The sequence below is a fragment of the Trichosurus vulpecula genome, chromosome 1, assembly GCF_011100635.1.
Source record: "Trichosurus vulpecula isolate mTriVul1 chromosome 1, mTriVul1.pri, whole genome shotgun sequence".
NCBI lineage: Eukaryota > Metazoa > Chordata > Mammalia > Diprotodontia > Phalangeridae > Trichosurus > Trichosurus vulpecula.
This window is the reverse complement of record NC_050573.1, coordinates 68,659,833-68,682,226: the sequence shown is the minus strand read 5'-3', so window position 1 is coordinate 68,682,226 and position 22,394 is coordinate 68,659,833. Positions and strand designations below refer to the sequence as shown.

Below are 22,394 nucleotides of genomic sequence, written 5' to 3'. Positions count from 1 at the left end.
GCCCGGCTAGCTCAGTCGGTAGAGCATGAGACTCTTAATCTCAGGGTCGTGGGTTCGAGCCCCACGTTGGGCGGCTTCTTTTCTTCATACACGAAAGACAAGCTACCGTAAGGTCTACTTGCCCAAAGATCTTTCCCCCCTTACCCAGCTCTGTATATATCAAACTGTGACTATCCCAACCATGTTGTAACTATATGAGATGTATTCCTTTTTCCCTGCTTTGGAACATCTATTTTTTTCCCTCCGTTCACTCTCTCAGACTCACACTCTCACTAGTTCACTGTTAATCACTACTCAGTAAAAGTTCAATAATCTCTGCTTGTGTGTTAGAGGAGACAGACAGACACAGACTATGTTGTGAGTATGAGTCTTCTGCTACCCTCAATGGCCCTTACAATCTCCTGGGAAAAGAAGACACAAAGTCACTTAAATATTGTGGGATGAGTACTTTAGAGAGATTCATACCCATGGGCTGTGTACAGCCGGAAAGGGAATGGTGTTACAGACATTGAGTATTGGGGAAAGTCTTATTTAGAGGAGGTAAATTTAGCCTTGCTCTCTAAATAGTGACCAAGCACGAATTCAAGAACATAAGGGTCCCCATACCAGGCCCAGGAGTCTGTGCTAAGTGCTGGGGATACAAATTAATAAAAAGAGAATCCCTGCCCTCAAGTAGCTTACAATCTAATGGGGAAGGGGAGGGTACAACACACAAAAGGAGACAAGAAAGTGAGGGGGTACCGGCTGAGAGCATCTTGTTTCGTGCACTTGAAACCAGGCACAGCAGCAAGTGTAGTGGAGAGAACCGAAAAGTCCAGTTTCTTCACTTTGTAGAGGATGGCTTTTGGCAGGAGTTTGGTCCTCGGCCCTCCAGCCCTCCAACCCTCTAACCCTCTAACCCCCCAACCAGAGGAGAAAGAGAAGGCTGAGGGAGGTAGTGGCATCACTCAATGTTTGGGTTAGCAGCATGGTGGTGAGATTAGATGAGGCTATGAGGTTAACCTGGTAGGGGCATCTTGTACCATGGAGTTGAAGCTAGACAGAGCATCAAGTGCAGAATGGAGTGAGGCACATTCTTGCCAAATTTGGGACCTGCTACTCTCTTCTCCATGTTTGCTCCCTGGCCTTCCTCTCTTTTGGCTCCTCTGATACTACTCTACCTAATGAGTGGCTACTGCCCTCTAGGGAAAAACAAAACCCAAAACTTTCCCTGTGGATATGTTGGTTTTGACTTCTTTGATGGTTTTTTTTTTTTGGGCTGTATTGTTTATTAGGGATCCCAAGGGAGATGAACCCCAACAGAGTCCAACTTTCTCTAGGAAAGCATTCCTAAATGCCTTGGGATCAGAGCTGGAGAGCTGGCAAGGACCTTGAAGAGCAATTAGCCCACCCTGCTCATTTTCTAGATGAGGAATCTGAGGCCTAAGGGGCAAAGGGACCTACTTATGGTAACACAGCTAGTTAATGTCAGAGGCAGGATTTGAACCCAGCTTTTCTGATGCCAGAACTAATGCTCTTTGGTTTGTATCCCATTGCATCCCCAGATTAAGGTTTTTCCTCAAAGGCCTCAGTGAAAGATCCACAAAGACTGGGAATGGAGACATTTTAGATGATTTATCACGGATCCCATCAGAAAGGAGCCTTATCTTCATCAGAGAGCTGACTCAGAAATGCTCCAAGTCCTGCCCAAATCAGCAGCCTTCCCAGAAGGAAGTTTGGATTCAGGGCTTTAAAAGAAGAACAAGCATCTGCATGCCTTCCTGGGACCCAAACAGCTACTTTTTCTTTCTACCTTGGGCAAGTGAGTTTTTAAATAGAACCTATCACTTCCACATAAGGAAAAAGGCCTTCAGCTCCAGCTGGGCCTGGAGAATCTCCCCAAACCCCAGCTCAGCCAGAAGTCAATCCAATTCCTAATGAATGCGCTCCCAACGATCTTAGTCACTGTGCTGTTATTGTTGTTTAGTCGTGTCAAAGTCTTCCTGAGTCTATTTAGGGTTTTCTTGGCAAAGAGTCTGGTGTGGTTCACCATTTCCTTCTCCAGCTCATTTTTCAGATGAGGAAATTGAGGCAAAGAGGCTTAAGTGACTTGCCCAGGGTCACACAGCTAGTAAGTGTCCGAGGTAGAAATTTGAACTCAGGTGTCCCTGACTCCCAGCACTCTATCCATTGCATCACCTAGCTGCCCTAGTCATTATGCTAGGGAAGCAGAAAAATAATGTTTCTCTCCTTTGGTCTCAGGAGCTTCCTTTAAACTAAAGACTAGTGAAGGCCCCAGTGAAGCTGCAAATAACTTGTATGGCTGCAGTTCAAAGAACTTTAAAGTTAGGGTCATCCTTAGGTGCCACCTAACCCAACCCTTCCTGAAAAATTTTCCTATCTACAACATATCTCATGCAAGTAATGGTCATGCAACCTTTGTTAGAAGCCCCCTAGCCATGGTGTGGAACATAGAAAGGACCATGATCTCACCTAGGCTGTTCATTTGGGTAGTTCTACTTGTTAGGACATTTTCCCTCACATTTAAGTCTAAAATTGCCCCTAATCTGATGCAATAAATGTATTAAGTGCCTACTGTGTGCCTGGTACCATACTAAGCACTGGGGATATAATTAATAAAAAAGGCAGTCCCTGACCTCGGGGAGCTTACAATCTAATTCCCCCTTTGTAATTTCACCCATTGCTCTTGCTTCTGTCTTCTAGAGCAAAAAAAGAATGAATTTAATCTACATGACAGTTCTTCATAGAAGACAGCTCTCCTCTTCCTCTTAAGCCTCTTCTTCTCCAGGAGAAAGATCCAGTTGTTGCAACTGATCCTCACATAGAATGAATTGTATGTCTTTCCACATTCTTATTACATCTTCTGGACATATTTCAGCTTATCTGTCCACTGTACCCTTGCTTAAATATGTGCTCAAAAGCTGTTTCAATACTTCAGATGTGGACTGAGCAGGGAGGAGTTCTGCATAGAGCAAAAAAAAAAAACATTAATTAGAATGCCCATCTGCCTTCTTGAATCACAAAATGCATTGTGGACCTGGCTAGTGAAGGTGAAAGGGGATGTGCCTAAGCCAGGGGCAGGGAACTCTTGGCCTCGATGCCATATGTGGCCCTCTAGGAGCCCTTGGAGTGAATCCAAACTTCACAGAACAAATCCCCTTAATAAGAGGATTTGTTCTATAAAACTTGGACTCAGTCCAAGGCCTTGCCCAAGGACCTAGAAGGCCACATGTGGCATCAAGGCCAAAATTTCCCAACCACTGGCCCAAAATATAGAAATCACAAGAGACCAAAATGTCCAGAAGAGGGTAACCTAGGCTTCATTCTATATGAGGATCATTTCTAGAAACTGGGCATGGGAAAGAGATGACTTAGAGGGAATATAATAGCTGACTTCTACTCTTTGAAGAACTGTCATGCAGAAACCTTGGAATTTGTTCTGGAAGGTTCCAAAGGATGAAGTAATGGGTGGAAGTAGCAAAGAGGCATGGAAAGGAAAATATTTCAACAATTAGAGTTATCCAGAATTATAATGGGTTACCTAGCTCACCCTTGGAAGAAAGAAGAAATCAACTATAAAGTACAGTCGTCAGGACCTAGAACTGAGGACTGGGCGATTGCAGTAGGAATGACCTTCACACTCCTTTCTTTCTGTGTTATCTTTTCATAACCCTTACTCTCCCCTACGCCTTCAATCACCACCTCTGTTGAGTTCTTCATACATGACTAGAAGCCCTAGCCTAGTGCCCAGATGGTTCTTCTCCTGAGGCTTAGCTGCTTCCCTCCCAAGCCAGTTCATTTAAGATGTATCAGACAGGTCATATGAGGATGATCAAGGATTTGGGGCTCCAGACATCTTTGCGATGATTTCAATAGTGACAGAATAATAGGGGATCCTGTTCTCTCTTCTACTTCCAGTCCCCTCTCCTTTGACTATCCTCCCCTTTCTCTTTCTGGGTCTGCTCCTCCGCTTGCTGCCCTTCTCTTCCCTGAGCTCTTCTCATTTCCCTAATTGATAGCAAGTAAGTTGGTCCAAGATGTCTTTTGGGGCCCTTACCTATGCTTGTTCTCACTTAAACTTCTACTTTGGCCAAGATCTAGTGGAAGGCTGCTAATAAGGATGGCAAGGACCCTTACCACTTCCCTGAGATTTTCCTCAGCTAGCTCTGTGATAGATAAAGCTCCATTCTTGTACTTGTGATGACTAATCATCTAAAATGCCTTTGTTTCCAGTCTTTGTGACTCTTTTAACCCAGACATTAAGGAAAAGGTATGATCCTTAGAGGCCATGGGGTATACTAGAAAGAATATTGGCTCTAATGTTAGAAAACTTGCCTTCAAATCCTGCCCCTGACACTACCTATGTTAATACAAGCAGGCTCTTTTGTCTCTTAGGCCTCAGTTTTCTCTTCTGGAAAATGAGGGAGATGGACTAGATGCCCTCTAAGGAACCTTCAAACACTTACACTCTGACCCAAAGATGTTCAGGGAAGCTTTCTATGAGGAAGCTTGGACTCCACTGGGGCCTGTCTTCCTTGAGCTGCCTAAAAAATATGTTTGACTTGAAACAAAACAACAACAGAACTGTTTGGTGTCAAGAACACTGACCACAGAAAATGATTTTGGCTACGTGACACCAGTCCCAACCCCAACCCCTCCAACCCAGGGAAGCAACAGCTCCTGTGATGGATTGGCAGCAAGGAACAGTAGGAGAAGAGCCAATGCAGACACGGTCATTGGGCATCAATAGTGAGACCCAAGGAGAAAAGAGTAGCAAGCTTGGGAGCTTGACAGGAGAGCAAATCCAAGAGGGATTTGTAGCAAGGGAATGCTCTCTGCCATTTGGGGCTGGCCTGCATAGAGGAGGTAATTGGACCCTATAGAATTCCCTGACACGAATGGGCAACTTGACTGGACTCATATCTAAGAAATAGAGTCCTAAATATGGTCTTGCTCCCTGTAAGGTATTCTTTCACGAAGATGAGACCGGAATAAAGAAAGAAGATGAGGGAGTGGGTTCATGATTTTAATTCATTGGAGGGTTTGCGTGGCACAGTTGGTTCCCACACTCTGGAGTTAACAGAAATTTGGGTCCTTGAATCTGTGAAGCAGAAGGAGCTTATATCTCCCATCACTGACATTGCTTATCCTCTTTGCACTCTAGACTTTGGCCCAAATTATTCATCCCTGTACAGCAACACTCCATTCATTTTTGCCATGGGCCTGTTTTTGTTCAAGCAGACTCCCAGGCTTGAAATGTGGTTCCTCATCTTGTTTTCCTGCTCTGCCATACATTGTACCCCATGGCTAAGACTACCTTCTCCAAGTCTACCTCCAACCCTCCCTGTTAGCTCTGTCTCAGACCTCATGATACACTTGACTTTTCACCTTTCTAATTCACTCATCCTGTAATATTTCATGTTTCAGTTACTCAATTTATCTGCATCTTAATTATTAAGGGAATTGTAAGATCCACTGACAAAAGAGAGAGTCTCTTAGATAAACACTGTAACTTCCCCACCTCACATGACTATATACAGAGAAAGAGCTTAAGGAAGGATTCATAACCCTTGGGTGTTTCTTTTGTGAAAAGTAAAATGACTTACTTTACAATAAATGTTCATAGTCTTCAGTGGATATGAGAGGGGTTGACAAGGGAATTGGAGGGTAGATGGTAAGAGAAGGTCTCTTAGGGAGCATGTGCTTTGATAGGAATCTGGGACTGTGGTGCATGTGAGAAGGGAAAGGAGGAAATCCTATGAATCCAGGACCTCACCAGTGAACCCCATGGATCCACAATCCACCTCCTTTAAAACTTAATCTACTAAAAGAATGAAAATGGAAGAATAACCACAGAATGACCAAACAAGGAAAAGCTTGGCACCAAAGAAAATATATAAGAAGACACCACCCCTCACTACTTTGCAGAGATGAGAAGCAGGGTAGGGCATGATGGAGAGGGAGAATAGGTGTGGAATATTGCTTACATTGTCAGATTTCTTAATTTATTCATCATTTTGCTGATTTTTTTTCTCTTTTTTCCTTTTTTTTTTTTAAAGGTTTTCGTTTTAGAAGATGGTTCTCTGTGAGGGGGAGAGGAAAGGATATAGGAGAACATTTAGGCTACATTAAAATGAAAAATTTCAATAAAATTTGTTATCTAAAAGTCTTGTTGTAAATTTCTCAAACATTTTTCTCAAGGAATTAATATTCTCTCCTGATTAAGGAATCAATATGCAGACTCTCAACAAAGTTGACAAATCCAACATTCAAGCACCAGTTGCTCCCAATTGAGGGATCCCTCAAGCTGAAATGGCCTACTTGTCCTAGAGTCGTATAACCACCAGCAGATAATGTGGGCACTTTGTCAACATCCAGATCAAGGAGGAAATTCCCTCTTTTAAAGGCTCTAAACTCTAACTCCAGCTCCATGAGGGATTAAGACTACGAAAAAAGTGAATTGATGACTCATTTTTTTCTTAACCAGCTTCACTATTTGGAACTTCTGTGACACCACGCCCCAGGAAGTTTGTTGTGACCATTGTGAACTTTACATAGTTTGATGTTATATTCATAATGACAGGGTTCCAATATGGAGTCACTTGGGCTAAGTAGTCGTAATGCCCATAAAACATAGGCAAAGAGAGACAGTTTGTGTCTCAACTGTATCAGAGAGATAAGGCTTGCAGCTTTTGACTGGATGAACTTTTGACCTGCTGCAGAGGTCTTCAGTTTTTCTGCTAAGATAGTTAAGTCAAATATTCTCACCACGGTCCTGAAAAAGAAACTTCTCCCTACCCTAGCTTCACCACTTAAGCCTTGTACAGATAGATGATCTGAAGAACTTTCCAGCACATCTGGGTCTGATTGGGAATGTTCCCTCGAACATCTGGCATCAATTACCTCTTCTAAACCAAGCCCATTCTTGGGATATATAATTTTGCGGCCTGAACCCCAACTTCCATCGATGTTCCTTCCCCAACAAATCTCCCTCCCCCTCAGGCTGTGGTGAGTTTCTTGCAGGTGGGCGCAAACTTCTGTTTATATTCCCATGGTGTGTTCATGTGCTTTTGTTTTTCCTGCTTGCTGCTTTACATAATAAAGTTTGGCATTGTATCATCTTCCTGAGTACCAATTTTCTAGAAATTTCTGAACTCAGGTATTTGCTTTAACCGGAGCTGTGAGGTCAAATAAAGCACTCCTAATTGGTTAAAAAAACAAAACAAAACAAAACAAAAAAGCCTCATTGTCCTGCAAGATTCCATCAGTCTACCTTCGTCTTTCTGATTGGTGAGTGGAGCCTTGAATTACAAAACCTCCACTGGAATTTCACTCAGGATACACAGACCATCCTTAGTTCCTGATGGCGTCGGCTGGATAGGAATGAAGCTAGGATAGCGATGGAGAAAATGCGAAGTTGAAAAGAAAGTCAGCTACCAACTAACTAAACGATGCGATGAATTATTATCCTGACTTTCAAATATGTGACAGGAGAAAAACCACATTGCCGTGACTCGGATTCGAACCGAGGTTGCTGCGGCCACAACGCAGAGTACTAACCACTATACGATCACGGCACACCACCACACCAGCTGTTACCTTTCGCAGTTTCCATTTCATCCAATTAAGTGAGCTAGCTTCGGCTTCTCATTTCAAGTTTTTATTTCTTCCATCTTCAGGTGCATCGAGATGTGCTTAGTTGCTAGGTCATACACAAATAATTTTCACAGCCCGCCTGACTTCATAAGGAAACGATAATAGACACTTGCTCAAAGAAGACTGGTAAATGTGCAAACAACCTACTGAACGTAGTGGACACTATTACTCCTCGAAGTCCGCCAACTTTGGACACTTGCCCAGACTGCAGGAAAACTGGGAAGGAAGAGTTGACTTGCACAGGAAAGATTTGGGGATTTAGACCCTCAGGTGCATCCTAAGAAGCTACCAAACCTTGCATGGAGTTTGTTGGCCCTTCTTTCTCCCTACGTTTCAAATTCTCTCCCTTCTCCTCTGGGATTCTACATCGAAGTCCCCTTGTGAGTCAATACTTTGTCACTATCCTACCATTCCCAATTGCGCAGGTGAGAACTGGCTTCCCTCTCTGTCTCAAATGACCCTCCATGGAAAATTTAAAATTATTTTTATTCTGAACTTATATATGAAAAATAAGCATTTCCTTCTATATATCAGAACACAAGAAGAGGATTGAAATGTGAAACTATGAATCTCCATTTCATACCTCTTGCTTAAAAAAAACCCTAATAAATCTCACACTTTATTTCCAAAATTAGCCTGCTTGTTTGTGTATCACTGTGAACTTACTTCTGGTTTTTCCTGTACGTTAAAAAAAAAAAAATTCAACGGTCCTTTTTTTTAAAATCACTGTTAGTTACCTCCTGTGTCCTGCCCCCAAACAAATCCTCACATTAGTTTGTGTGTGGTTTTGTATGTCTAGATGTGCATATGCATATGTGTGTGTACATATATATATGTATATAATACATATATATTCACCTTGAGTCCATCACTTCTCAGTCAAGAGGTGAGTAACATGTTTCATCCCAGGTTCTCTGGAGACATGGTTTGTTCTAGCTATAATCAGACTTCACGACTTGGTCGTAAGCATTTAGTTTAAATGTATACCAAGGGAAAAATGCTTTCACTTGAGGGTTCCTAATTGTCATCCCAGTTTCCCGTATTAACTTTGTAAAGTGAGATTGCCCATGGATGCCACTTCTCTCCCGCCTGGGTGGGGAAAGCCCAAGGAAATCAAGCGTGTACCAAAGCTGTTTCTAGGCCAAAGAATTCATCCCATCCGTCATCTACAATAGTGGTCTGAGCATTAGGGAAGATAATGACTGTTCCAAGCTCCACTCAGTAACTTCTTGTAACATGTTTCCCCTAGCCAGTCAATCATCCCTTGTAACAATAAACAAACAAACAAATGAATGAATAAATGTTTCTTTGATCGACCTAGCAAAAATGCCACCCTCTACGTTAAAATGTTGCCCGAGACAATCAGTGAATAATCTCCGTGACCCATCAGAGTAGGGACCTCACCAGAACTGGTCTTTATGATGCCAGCCTACTCTAGGGTAGAAAGTGACGGACCCTCTTCTTACACAAGAAAATCGCTAGGAGATGTTTCCGCCCGGTTTCGAACCGGGGACCTTTCGCGTGTGAGGCAAACGTGATAACCACTACACTACAGAAACAAGCTTGAAGGTATTGGCTCTCAAATTGAAAATTTAAAAAGAAAAATTTATCTGCCCAACTGTTCAAATGTCTTGCTCTCAGGATTCATTTAGGTCGTTGCCACTCTAGTACCTATCTGTTTATATCTAACTCTTGGGGCCTTTTCACATTGACTCCAGATCTAGGGAACAAAGAAGTTCAGGTAGCAGGGCTCTTTACTGGACAGTCTCTCTGAGAACAAGGCTTCTGCTCCTTCTTTCCCTAGCCTCTGGAGTTGCTCTTTGATACTAACTCGGGGATGGGGAAATACTCCCAACCAGCTGGCAGAAATCTCTCTGGAACCTCAGCCTTGAGCGTCTGATGCTGCTCCCAACTCTGCAGAGGCCAGTCAGAGTTTGCACACCACTCCAGAGCCTTGTTGCTCTCTCTCTGCCACCAACACCCTTTCCTTCCATTGGTCCCAGCCTAGTCTTGGAAGCTATCAGAAGAGCCCACAGCCAGCTGTGCACAAGATTTCAGCCTCTACCCTCTCCATGGACATTCTGGCATCTGCAGGACAATTGTCCTGGGAAGAGAGGGACAGGATGTATCCAACTTGAATTCCTTCCTGGTCCCCACCTTCCCCCACTGCTGTTCCCAGAGAACTTTTCTCTGAATTTCTTGTTGTGCAGTTGCAATGTAGGGTAGGATACCTTGCAGCTGGGTAGCCCAAAGTGCTGATTCTTAGCCAAGGCTCCCTTTTCAAACTTACCAGTCCCTTCTTTCATCCCACCTCCCAATTTCACTCTCTCAGACCCAACATCCTGCTTTGATGTTGTGAGCTTCTCTTGGTAAATTTCCATGTTGGGAAAGCATTTAATTTTGGAAATAATTTGCCATCCTAACACAGGAGTTTCCTTTCTCTTCCTAATGCTGGACTACCCATTTGGATTTGTTCCCTCTTGTCTCCTTGGGGATGAAGGGAAGGTGGACAATGTCTAAGGGATTCCCATCCTCCCATAAGAAAGGATTAAAGCACAAAAGTCATCATCCCAGCCTGGACATGTCTCTGGTAAGATATATTTTGAGAAAATACCTGGAATAGGTTTTGAGGACCCAAAATCACAGGTAGGAACAAAATGAATTAAAAATCAAACCTTAAATCAGAAAAGTATCTTCAAATCAGACTTTAAATCATCATCAGACACTTTTAATTTAAAGAGGGAGAAAACTGGAAGAAATCTGCCTGAACCTGTAGGTATTATCTCTATTATTCCAATATCATTGGTTATACTTGATGGAGGGTGGCCAAGACAGTCTACATACAGCATAATTCCAAACTGCTTAGTCCAAATTATATCAAGAGTACATTAGAGTAAGGCACTGAATATCAATATCCACCTAATGACCTTGTATGAGTAGCAGTGATAGGATCATGTGGTAAAGCAGGGTCATTCCACCCTTGCTATTTTGCCTCCTTCACTGTATCTTTGGCATTGCCTAGATGAGTTTCCCTAGGAAATTTTTATCAATATGTCATTCTTTCCTCTTTGGAAGAAATGGTTGATCAGTGGAATAGATTCGGTACACAACATACAGAAAGAAGCAAACAGACACAGTAGCATAGTGTTTGATGTAGCCAAACCCTCCATTTACTAGGGGAGATAACTCACTATTTGACACCTGAAATACCCAGCCAGAAGCATTTCCTTGGCAAAAGCATTTCAGTGTCAAATCCAATTCTCCCTCTTCTTTGAGATGCTCTTTTCAATTCCCTCTTTAGTACTCCATCAGTGCACTTGGGCTAGCAAAGGCCAGTAGTCAACACTGTTTATTAGGACAAAGTAAACATTTTAAGAAAGAAGGAAAGGCCATGGTCAGAAGGAAAGGTTTTGAGCTTCCACAAAGAGAGAAAAGAGTAACAGAATTACTGCTTTGAGATCTGTAGTGATGGAGAGGTTCATCATTACACCTTCTGCCCTACACTCCTCCTGCCAGGTCTCTTTCAAGCGGTCTAGCTTCCAAAATTTGGACCCCTTTCTTTCTGTTTGTCTCTGTCCAGCTTCCGTCCCAGCCCTCAGAAGGTTTTCAACATTTCCCCTTCTATAGTACCCACTGGTATTTTTATATGCCTTTATTAAGGAATTGCATTTTGATTTAACTTCTTCTGGTACAAGGGTTGGACCCCTGAAGGGCTGGAAAATCAGCCTTGTAATTGTTCTCAAAGAACTAACCAATTCTCTGCTAGTCTGATGGCTGACTGTGTGTAATAAAGCAGTTTGTTCCCTGTACCTGGAATGCCATATGTTTTCATTTGGGCTCTTTGAGGACCAGCTTAGATAAATGCAGGAGACCTTACAATCTGCAAGGGACTGGTCTCTGTTGTAAGTGATAGGTGAATTCTTTGGCCTAGAAAGAGTACCAGCACACACAAGTTTCTCCTAAGAAAGATGAAGAGGAGCTGCCTTCCCATTCCCATTCTGCATCCCTTGCCTCCCAAGGATCAGGAATGACAGTTAGGAGCCCTTAAGAAGAGGGAGGAGGGTGGTATTTCCACATGGACTAGACATTGATGAATACCCAAAGTCTGTAGATAACTGTAGGACAACTAGGTGTTTCCAGGCTAAGAGATCCTTGAACTGGGAGGAAATCGTGGTGGAGTGAATCTTGGATCTATGAATTGTGCTGAGAGTCTACATCTAGATTCCTTAATTGCAAGAAAATACTACTTTCTTGAGGAGATTAGGGGAAAGTTGGCTAAGGTGGGGTGGGGACATTTACTTGGGTTTGCCTGTTGGTCTAGGGGTATGATTCTGGCTTAGAGTTTGAAAGGTCTTGGCTTCAAACCATGGATTAGCCCTTTAACCCTATTTATGTTGGCAGCCCTTGAACAAGTAAAGGCTCAACATTTATTGACACAAGAAAAAAAATCTTAAATTTCTCAGCCTATAAACTCCAGTTTCCCTTTCCTTTTTATGCTTACCTGACCTGCTACTCCCCTTCTATGTCCACTGGAGATTTGAGCTTTGTACATTTAAAGTGTCCATTTGCTTTGTCACAACCTGTTTCGTTATGTACAGTCCTTGAAGAAATTTATTTTTTAACATTTAAAATATGTCCATATATAAAGATACTACCTCACCACTGTTGTGCACCCTTGGAGGCTGCCCTAGCTGCCTACCCTTCCCACTAACTCTGCTAAGCCTTGTTATTTCCACCAGATAGGTCTGACCCTTTGGAAAGACAGTGGGTTTGTTAGAGGGAAAATATTCATTAGGAGGAATCTCTAAGCCAAGTCAGTGGGGACTGAAGAGGGATGCCCAGAAATCTACATAGACCCGCTTCATCATCCTAGGAAGGGCAGAAATGTTCTAGGAAAGGGCATCATGAAAGCATCTGAGACCCAAGTGTCCCTAATATTTCTGATGCTGGTCATGACCTGATGCTGGAGTGTCCATGAACTTGATTAATTCAAGTCACCTTGAAAAACCTGCTGCTGGCACCTCAGCCTAGAAGGAAATGAAGAAGATGAAGTGAATTGTTCCAGTTCCACAGAGGACATGCTTTCTTTCACTGGATTAAACATGATCTCAGAGCCAGAAGAGAAAAACAAAGCTTCCTCCCTCCCTCCTTTACTTCCCTCCTTTTCCTCCCTTCTTTCTCTCATTCCTTCTTTCTTTCCAGCTTTCTTTCCTTCTCTCCTTCTTTCTTCCTTTCCTCTTTACTTTCTTTCCCCTATTCCCAACAAAAGCTGTTGCCCTTCACACAATATCACAACTCAAGACTCTCTGAAAGACCATCCACCTCACAAACCCTTAGGCATCAGTGTATGCACATTTTATGTCCTCAAATGCCTATTCCAAAGCTCCCTGTATAGACACCATGCTATTAGTTGTTCATGTCTCTCCATATGCTTAATAACAGTGTCTTATATTTACAATGAGTAAAATTTCCATAACTACATTTCCTTAATTGGGCTGATGAACTTAAGGGAAGAAGTTTGCAACCAAGCTACTGATGCGAGTAGCACTCCACAAAGCAATGATGACACATGCAGGTGGTATCATGATCTTGGCCACTTCTCTTCACTCTGTATTCAGCAACCTTCACTTAAATCCAAGTTTTCATCTGAAACTACTGAGGGAAAAGGGGAGCAAGGCAGGAGAGCTCAGGAGCAGGGAGCTGAGAGAGACTCAGTTGCTGCAGATGAAGACAGGAGCCAGGAGGAATTTTTAATGAAATTTAATTTGTACTACCCTTTATTTGATGGCTTAAATAACTTTTGATTATAACTTTGGTACCTTCCCCACCAAATTCTGAAGTAAAATCCCCAAATCACAGTGACAGGGGTCCTAATTTCATTATGTATTTCTTTCCTTTCTTTTTGCCTTCCTCCTTTTCTGCTTTCTTCTTTTCTGCCTGCCTGCTTTGTTTAGAAGCAGAAAAGTCCACTTTTACCCTTTCTTTTAAGAAATCATAAGAAAGCATTTTTTAAAAATTATCCTGTTTAAGGCATTTGAACTAATCTGAAAGGGAGTTTTTGGTTTGTTTTTTTTTTCATTTTTTTTCTAGCAATTCTGAAATGGAGTCCTGCTCCTTTCTCCTTATTAAAGTAAAAACCAGATTGTGGACAGGAGCCCTAGCTACCTAAGAGAAGGTGGGCGGGGCAGGGGGGGATAGGGGAGAGTTTCAGTCATTCATTCAACTCAGATCTGGTCCTGTCAACTTCTGGCATCTGCATTCCAAGTCAGGATCCACCTCAGCTCTCATTCTCCTGCTGCAGACAAGATATCATAGCTCTCATATCGTGCTCACCTCTAGTTGTGTATTTTTTTTTTCAGCTAAAAGAGCTAATGCCCTTCTCGCATCAATTGCCACCTTCTATATTATAGTCATAATGATGGAAACATAAAATAGCTCAGAATCGACCAAGGTCTTAAAAACTTCCAGTAAAACCGTAGTCGGTAGGATTCGAACCTACGCGGGGAAACCCCAATGGATTTCTAGTCCATCGCCTTAACCACTCGGCCACGACTACTCATAAAAGGACTATATTAATTCAATTATTCAAAGTATTGTCATTCTTTCCTCTATATTTTTATGCAAATTATCATCTTTTTACTGTTCATTAGGCTCTCTAGATTTGTTGTGGCTGAAAATTAGGTGACAAGAGTTTTCACAAAATACTAACAACCCACCACCACCACCTGACCCATTCAGCAACGCTTTCTCGCTTCCCAATACCTGACAGAACTTAACGGTCCGCGGGCATAGCTGTCAAACACCTCAGCTCCGTGTCCCTTTTCCCTCTTCCCTCTCCCGTGCCTACGATCAGCTTTCGAATAACTTTACTGAATGCTCAGAAATTCTCGAGCGAGACTGGGGGGCAGCAGGGGTGACATGAAAAGCCGGGCCGGCCTCCTAGGAGTCGGGGGAGGGAGGGGAGAGGTGGTGGCAGCAGCAGCCCCGGAAGTTGACATTTGGAGATTTCTGCTGACTGATAAGATCAGTGAGGAGATCCACCCCCCAGTAACCTGCAAAGCGCTATGCCTAGGGCTGGAGCTTTCTGGGGTTTGTCTGTCAGGAAAAGTGGTTTCGGATCCACGAGGAAAGGTCTCGTAGAGTAAGCAGGTAGGTATAGCCATAATAGCAACCTCAGAACAGAAATTGAAGAACAGAACAGTTTAATTTGAATTAACCGAACTTTTTGAAGATGTACTTGAGTGAAGTTACTCGCCAGCCTGTTTCCGTAGTGGAGTGGTTATCACGTTCGCCTAACACGCGAAAGGTCCCCGGTTCGAAACCGGGCGGAAACACGGTTGCCACTGTGCCTTTCAACTCAGATCTTCTGTTCTGGGTGGCTTTCAACTCAGATCTTCTGTTCTGGGTGTGAAGAAGAGGATTTTTGTGGTAGCCTTAAACAAGTGTTTATTAATAGGGCCCGCCAGGAAACTGAACTGCTTCCATTTGAATTGTCTTAGGAACATTCTGAAGATCGCCTCGCAGGAGAAGATGCCAGACCATACTCGGACTAAACTGCCAAGCATTCAAACCTTGCTTCAGAGAGCGCAACTCCGATGGGCTGGCCACGTTGTTGGAATTTAAAACGGAAGCTTCCCAAAAAAAAACTGTTTTATGGAAAGCTCACACAGGGCAAGCGTTCATATGGTGGTCAGAAGATACAAGGACATTTTCGAGGTCTCTCCTAAGAACTTTGGAATTGATTGTGTTACATGGGAGACACTGGCACAGGATCCCTCGGCACGGCGCTTACCACATCAGAGAAGGTGCTGTGCTCTATGTATGGGCAAAGCAGAATTGAAACAGCTCAAAGGAAACGCAGGATACGCAAATTTACAATATCCACCCACCCCAGATGTTCACATGAACTATGTGTGCCCAACCTGTGGTAAAGCATTCCGAGCTCATGTTGGTCCGATTAGCCACAGTCCGACACATTTTTGAAACTTGACTCTTAACGGTCATGTCGTGTTTTGGTCCTCTTCAAGAAGGAAGGACGACAACCAAGCAACCAACCATGTGGAAGCCAAAGCATCAACGAAGTTTAAAAATCACTCATTTTCTGCCTTCAGCTCAGTTAGTGAGACAGACGGTTATGTGATATAAAATGTTAAACAGAATATAAGTAGAGGACTCGTAGGGACAAAGAAGACCTTCAAAGTATGCTTATATCATTTCAGGAGGCAAAGGACACATTTTGTTAGATCAGGAAAGTTTTAGGGAAGATGCTCTTGAGTGGATCCTGGTAGGTAGAGAAGGAGGCTTCTCTGTCAAAGGGGAGCAAGTGATGGTGTGGCTGTTGTGGGATTTTTGAGCTTTTTTGAATCTACATTTTTAATCCCTAATCAGAAGAGACTATTGCTTGCCTAATCACATCATCCTTCCCCAGATGTTCAAAATAAATAGACTGAGGTGGTAATGTATGGAAGCCTTTGGCTTGTTGGTTTAAGAATATGATTCTGGCTTTGGATGGAAGGGATCCCAGACAAGTTGCATGTCCTCTTGATTTTTTGCTTCCTCCTAGCTACTCTCCATCCTACTCCCCCATGTCCTCTAGAAACCTGGAACTCTTGCCATACTTTTATAGACTCCATTCGACTGATTAAAACACAGACACCTATGTGTCTTGAAGAAATAATCTTCCTGGCATTAAAAATACTTATATTTGTTTTATTTCACTTTCAATATTACCTCAAGTTGATTACCTGGAGCACCAAGATAATCACCCTTGTTTCGAAGAACTGTTGTTTGTGTTTTATATTAGATTAATTACAGGTTTTGGATTTGTCCCAGGTAATCCTTGCAAGGGCCTGCATTCCTCCTACAGAGGAGGAATATAACCTGAGCCCCAAAGCACATTAGTATGGGACTCTCTCCTCACTGGTGGAGATAAGTGCCCATGCCTGTGTAAGGGGGAAGAGACAGTAAGAGGGAGTGGAGTAGAGAGGGACTTAGTCTTTTCAGTCTACCTTGCGTTCTTCAGGTGTCTAGCTTTGAGGCAGAAGATGGATGGTGCCAACCTCATGCCAGGTTGCAGAAGGAAGAAAATAACTCTAGGAAGAAGCTGACGTGAGAGGCATTGGTAATTTTATCATGTCCCTATCCCCAATTTGCTACACCAGAGACTTTGGGCAATTTCCCTTTGCATAAGATCTGGGACTCTTTCTTGGTTGAACTGTTACCTTGCTCCCAATAGGAAAGCTGTTTCATTCTGTATTGTCTAGTATATATTCTCTTACGTATGCTTTCTCTGATTTCTGTGTTGCTATGGAATTCAATAAATAGGTTTCTTTGCTAAAAGAATATAAGTGTTTTATAAGAGTACTATTTGTTGTGTACTCAGGAAAGCTACCTACCTGGCCTACTCTTCCTTCTTTCTCTGCTCATCCCTAATACTTCCACCAGATGGGTTTCACCCCTGAGGAATGGGCTGGGTTCATCACAGGAAGCCAGGTTTGTTAGGAAACTGCTCAGGTGATTCAGCAGAATGTTGAGAAAGATGCCTTTTAGGCACTTCCACAAACCCACACAACTGCTTCATCATCCCAGATGTTCTGGGAAAGGCCAGCATTGGCAGCATCTGAGTTCCCAGAGTTCCAATCATTTCATATGCCAGACACCACCAGTACAGGAGTGCCTCATTGATAGATGCTCCCAACCTAGGGAAACCCACAAGAGACTGGTTACAGGCACCTGGGCCGGGCAGGAAGGGAAGAAGATAAAGTGTTATGTCTCAGTTCCACAGACAATAGTCTTCTCTCTAATTGGATCAGACAACTGTGGGTCACAGAATCAGGACAGAGAGCTCTTTCTTTTATCTGGAATGTTCCCACACCTATCTCCAACTGCACCCAAACCCTGTTGCCCCTTATGTGGTTTCACAACTCAGGACAAATGGAAAAACAATACCTCTCATTCATTTTTACAGGTCAGTGTGCACGTCTTATGTTCACACAAGTCTATTCCAAGTGTTCAGTGAATGGACTCTCTGACTGTTAGTTGTTTTAGTTGTTTGTATCTCACCCATTGCTAAACAAGAGTGCCTTTTACTCATTTGCAATGAGTAAAATTTCCATAAATAGCTGTGCTTTGATGAATAATGAACTGAAGTGGGAAAGTTTGGGGCCAGGTCATTGATACTCTGGTTAGAAGCTTCCCACAACAAAGATGATTTGGGTAGTGGAGCTGTGAGCTTGGCTATTTCTTGTCATGCTAGCCACAACAACCTCTAGTCAAATCTAAATCATCACTGGATCCAGACCCCCTCCCTTTGTTTCTTTCACAAAGAGAAGTACTCATGGAGAACCTCTGGAGAAAAGGTGAAAAAGGGATGAGATGAGAGGGGTAGAGAGCTGAGAGGAAGTCAGCAGCTGCAGGTAAGGAGAGAATCTTGGAGTCCAGTAGACATTCCCCTTCACCTGTGCAAAGCGCCAGCCCCACCCTCCACCTCCTGCTGCTCCCCTTCATCCCAGCCTTCCTGGCTGAAAGTCCTATCACGGCCTGCTTTGTTTTGCTTAATGCTTAATTACATATTTAAGCTATGTATTATCACTATTAAAATATATGGCTATCAACTATGACTTTTGTCCATGCTAATGAATTCCCCATCCTCTACCACCCAATTCCTTATTCCTGTCCCCTTACTACTCCTACCCCCAAATTCCAACCAAACACTATTCTCCCCTTCCACAGTGCCCTCTGGAAATCCTGTTCCATAGGCAACAAACTTCCCTTGATCCTAAGTCTTTTCCTCTCCGACCCCTTCTATCTTGTACTTATTATTGAAACCTGGCTCTCCCCCTGACGACACAGCATCCCTGGCTATCCTTTCCATTATTGGCTGCACCTTCATTCGAACCCCTTGGCTCACCAGTTGAGGAGGGAGAATTGGAATACTCCAACACTCTTCATTTCTATTTCCAGTTTCTCTCTACACCTCTATCATTCAGTAACCTTTCCTCCTTTGGGATTTGCCTTTCATCACTACAACCGAAACAACAACCTGGTAGTTGTCTACAGGCTTGCAGATTACTCCCTTTCCTTCCTTAATGAAGTCAGTACCTGGCTCACAATTTTTCTCTCCTCCCCAGCTCCTGATCACATACTAAGGGCCTTCGACATACATACTGACTCTCCCTCAAATACCACTCAGTTCCTCAACCAACTCACCATGACCTCCAACCCATCTCAGCTACACATAAAGATGGTCATACCCTTGATCTTGCTTCACTCATGAATCTGCCACCTCCATGTTCAACAATTCAGAAATCCCCTTATTTTACCTTCTGCCTTCTCTTATCAAACCCCATTTTTTCATCTGCACTGGGACCTCCAGTCCCTTGGTAGTTCAATTCTGTTCTAGCCACTGCCCCTACACCAACCACTCTTTCCTTGTTTTGACCCTTTGATGAACTAATTCAATGCTACAATGTCCTCACCTCTTGAGTCCTGGACCCCTGAATCATTTTGCTGACTTTGCCATTCCATGCCTCAGTCTTGGATCATTCCCACCATCTACCACCTTTGCTCCTACAAACATTCTGCTGAACAAAAGTAGAGAAAAACCACACAGTCACTCTGGTTGGATTCACCACAAAATTTTGTTACACAATCTCAACTGGGCCCTTCACTCCTATCTCATATGATCATGTAGCTTTACTCCTTACTAAAGCTAATCTCTCTCTCTACCTGCTCAGAGGTCCCATTCCATCCTCTCTCCTCCAACAAGTTGCTCCCTGTCACCCCCATTCTATCATTTATTTTCAGTTTCTCCATCTACTGGCTTCTTCCTTATTGAACAGAAACATGCCCAGTCTCTTCAATCCTCAAAACACCTTTCACTTTATTCTTCCATCCCCACTATCATTCAATTCCTCCTCTGCCTTTTGTGGCCAAATTCCTTGAACAAGACATCTGCAATAGGTGCCTTCATTTCCTCTCCTCTCACAAATCCAGATTCCAACCTTAGCATTCCACTGAAATTGCTCTCTCCCAAAGGTCTCTTAATTGCAAAGATCTAATTGCACCATCTAATGGCCTTTTCTCAGTCCTCATTCTCCTCAACCACTTTGCAGTTTTTGCCTCTATTGATCACTCTCTCCTCCTTAATATTTCTTTCTAGGTTTTTAGGACATCCATCACTCTCTCCTAGTTCTCTTCTTATATCTCAGAATGATCCCTATTAGTCTCCTTTGCTGAATCCTCATCCAGATTGCTACTTCTAGCCTGTGTCCCACAGGTTTCTATCCTGAGCCCTTTTCTCTTCTCCCCTTACACTACTTCATCATCTCCTGTGGATTTAATTACTATCTCTATGCAGTTGATTCTCCAATCTAACTATTCTCCTAACATCTCTGCTGACTTCCAATCTCACATCTTATCAGGTATCTCAATGTCTCCAATTGGATTTCCAAAAGATACCTTAAAATCAATAATGTTTCTCCTGAGGCTGTCTCTCTCTTCTTACCTTTGCTATTGTCTTGCGTCACTAGAGGATGTAACATCACCCTCTCAGCCTCTCAAGCTAGCAACTTAGGTGTCATCTTTGACTCCTCACTATCCCTGACTTCCCCTATCTCATCTGTTGCCAAGGTCCATCTATTTGCAACATCTTTGCAGCATCTCTCAAATACACCCCTTCTCTCCTCTGATACTGCCATCACTGGTGCAGGATCTCATCACCTTACTCCTGCACTATTGCCGATAGCCTGCTGGTGGGTCGGCCTGCTCCAAATATCTCCCCACTTCAATATATCCCCCATTAAGAACTCCAGGAAAACTGGCAGGGGATCCAAGCTTCTTCAAGAAGTGTCACTGAATAACCAGAAGTAACGTTTACAGAGTGCTTTAAGATTTCGAAGTCCTTTACAAATACATATTTTACCCATGCAATCCCGGGAAGTGGGTGCTGTTATTATCCCCTCTTTCACATGAGCTAACTGAGGCAAACAGAGCTTAAGTGACTTGCCCGTGTCTAAGGCTGAATTTGAACTCAGGTCTTCCAGCCTCTGTGTCCAGCAACCCACTGCACCAACCCAGCTGAGCCAAAATGCCTTAGGTAAATTGAACTTGGGCGGGGCGGGGCCGTGAGGGGGGGGTAGTGTAAGGGCCCTTCTTATTTTCCAGATGAAGCAATCGAGGCCCAGGGGGTAAAGTGACTTAGGAAAGGTCAGGCTGGTAATAAATCTGGCAGGGAGAGGACACATGGTCTGAGCCCGGAGCCAGGCTCCTTCTGTCCCCCGAGGCCTCCTAGCCATGGCGTGAGTGGACAGGGACACTGTCGTGCCTGGGCACAAAAATCATTTTAGGGACTTTTCCACCCAGGTAGAAGAAGGTAGCCTGATCTCGGTCACAGAGCTGGCTCCATAAGCCGCTAACAGAGAAGCCCAGACAGCCACCGAGCCTCCTGGGGCCACAAAGCCACGGAACGGGGCGGGGCGGAGCTTATGAAGCCCATCCATCCCAGAATGCACCGCGGTGGATGTTTTGAAACCGAGCACTCCGCCCCCCACCCCCGAAAGTTGTCTGCGCGTGAAGGAACCTGGGGTTGGTTCGCGGAGACTTCTGGGAGAAACGGGGCTTGCCGGGAGCGCAGCGGCGCCAAGTTCAGTTCGCGGCTGGTGCCTTAGCCTCTGGGAGGAAAGAGTCGGGGGAGGTGTTGATCGCCCAGACCCTCCGTCTCGTTTGGCTCCTAGCGCCATCCTTGCTGAGGTGCTGCTGAAAGAACCTGGGTCGGTGAGACGGCGCTGATCAGAGACGGCTCGAGACCCTCCCCCCCTCCCCCCCTCCCCCTACCCCTCTTCACAGCCTCCCCTCTCTGGGGCCTGGAGGAAGCCGGCTGTCCCTGAGCCAGCTCGAACAGATTGTTAGAGAATCTTTGTAAGCGTCTACACCCCAGAAACCGGCAGATGCTGCCGATCAGGGCCTGGTTTATTGTGGTCTTGATTGTGACTCTAGATGTAAGAAAGTGATGGAGACAATGTTAATGCAGCTTAAACTTTCCCATACCTCCCCCACACGCACACCACCCCGACCTTGTGATACAGTGACATTGCCTTATCTTCCCGCTCTGAGCATTTTCAATGACTGTTCCTCATTCCTTGGAAATCTTTCCCTCATCCTTCCTCAGAGCCCCAGCTCAAGTCCCACCTGCTAGCCTTTCCCAGTTCTCCTTAGTCCTAGTGCCTTCTCTTTAAGATTACCTCGAATTTATCCTGTTAATGTCATTTTTTGATACTTAATTGTTTATGTTGTCTTACCCATTAGACTTTGATTTTCTGTAGTGTTGGGGCTGTTTTGTTTGTTTTTAATTTCTTTATATCCCCTTCAGTTAGCACAGTGTCTGGCACATATTAGGCGATTAATAAATGCTTAATGATATGACTTGCCTCATCCTTCTCCCAGGTGTGCAAGCAGGGAGAAGCTGTTCTTTGCTCCTGTGGTCAGGGCCCAAGTGCTAGCTGTGGTAACTCCTATGGCCAGAGATGGCAAGAGCTGCCCCTTTCTTATCCCCTCTCATTTCATATTACACATGGGTAATAAGTATTACATGTGGGAAGCCTTCCAGCTCCCTAAACAATGCTAAAGGGATGAGGGAGGGAGGCTAGTCCATGGCAATCAGTTTTTTCCACTTTTCTCTTTTTCCGATTTTATTTTTTTAGCCTTGGAATTTTAGTGGTAACTTCGAATTTGAACTGGTC

General features: G+C 43.8%; 1 long non-coding RNA gene and 5 other non-coding genes across 6 annotated transcripts; 3 read left to right on the top strand and 3 right to left on the bottom strand.

Moving 5' to 3' along the window:
- TRNAK-CUU lies at positions 1-73 on the top strand. Its single transcript has one exon. It is a non-coding gene; the product is annotated as a tRNA-Lys (tRNA).
- A 7,432-nt stretch (positions 74-7,505) lies between these two features.
- On the bottom strand, positions 7,506-7,577 carry TRNAH-GUG. Its single transcript has one exon. It is a non-coding gene; the product is annotated as a tRNA-His (tRNA).
- Positions 7,578-9,142: 1,565 nt separating this feature from the next.
- Positions 9,143-9,215, bottom strand: TRNAV-CAC. Its single transcript has one exon. It is a non-coding gene; the product is annotated as a tRNA-Val (tRNA).
- Positions 9,216-14,130: 4,915 nt separating this feature from the next.
- On the bottom strand, positions 14,131-14,212 carry TRNAS-AGA. The gene has a single exon. It is a non-coding gene; the product is annotated as a tRNA-Ser (tRNA).
- Positions 14,213-14,722: 510 nt separating this feature from the next.
- On the top strand, positions 14,723-16,333 carry LOC118833534. The gene is made up of 2 exons (XR_005009322.1): positions 14,723-14,805; positions 15,156-16,333. It is a non-coding gene; the product is annotated as an uncharacterized LOC118833534 (long non-coding RNA).
- Positions 14,918-14,990, top strand: TRNAV-AAC. Its single transcript has one exon. It is a non-coding gene; the product is annotated as a tRNA-Val (tRNA).
- Positions 16,334-22,394: the final 6,061 nt, after the last annotated feature.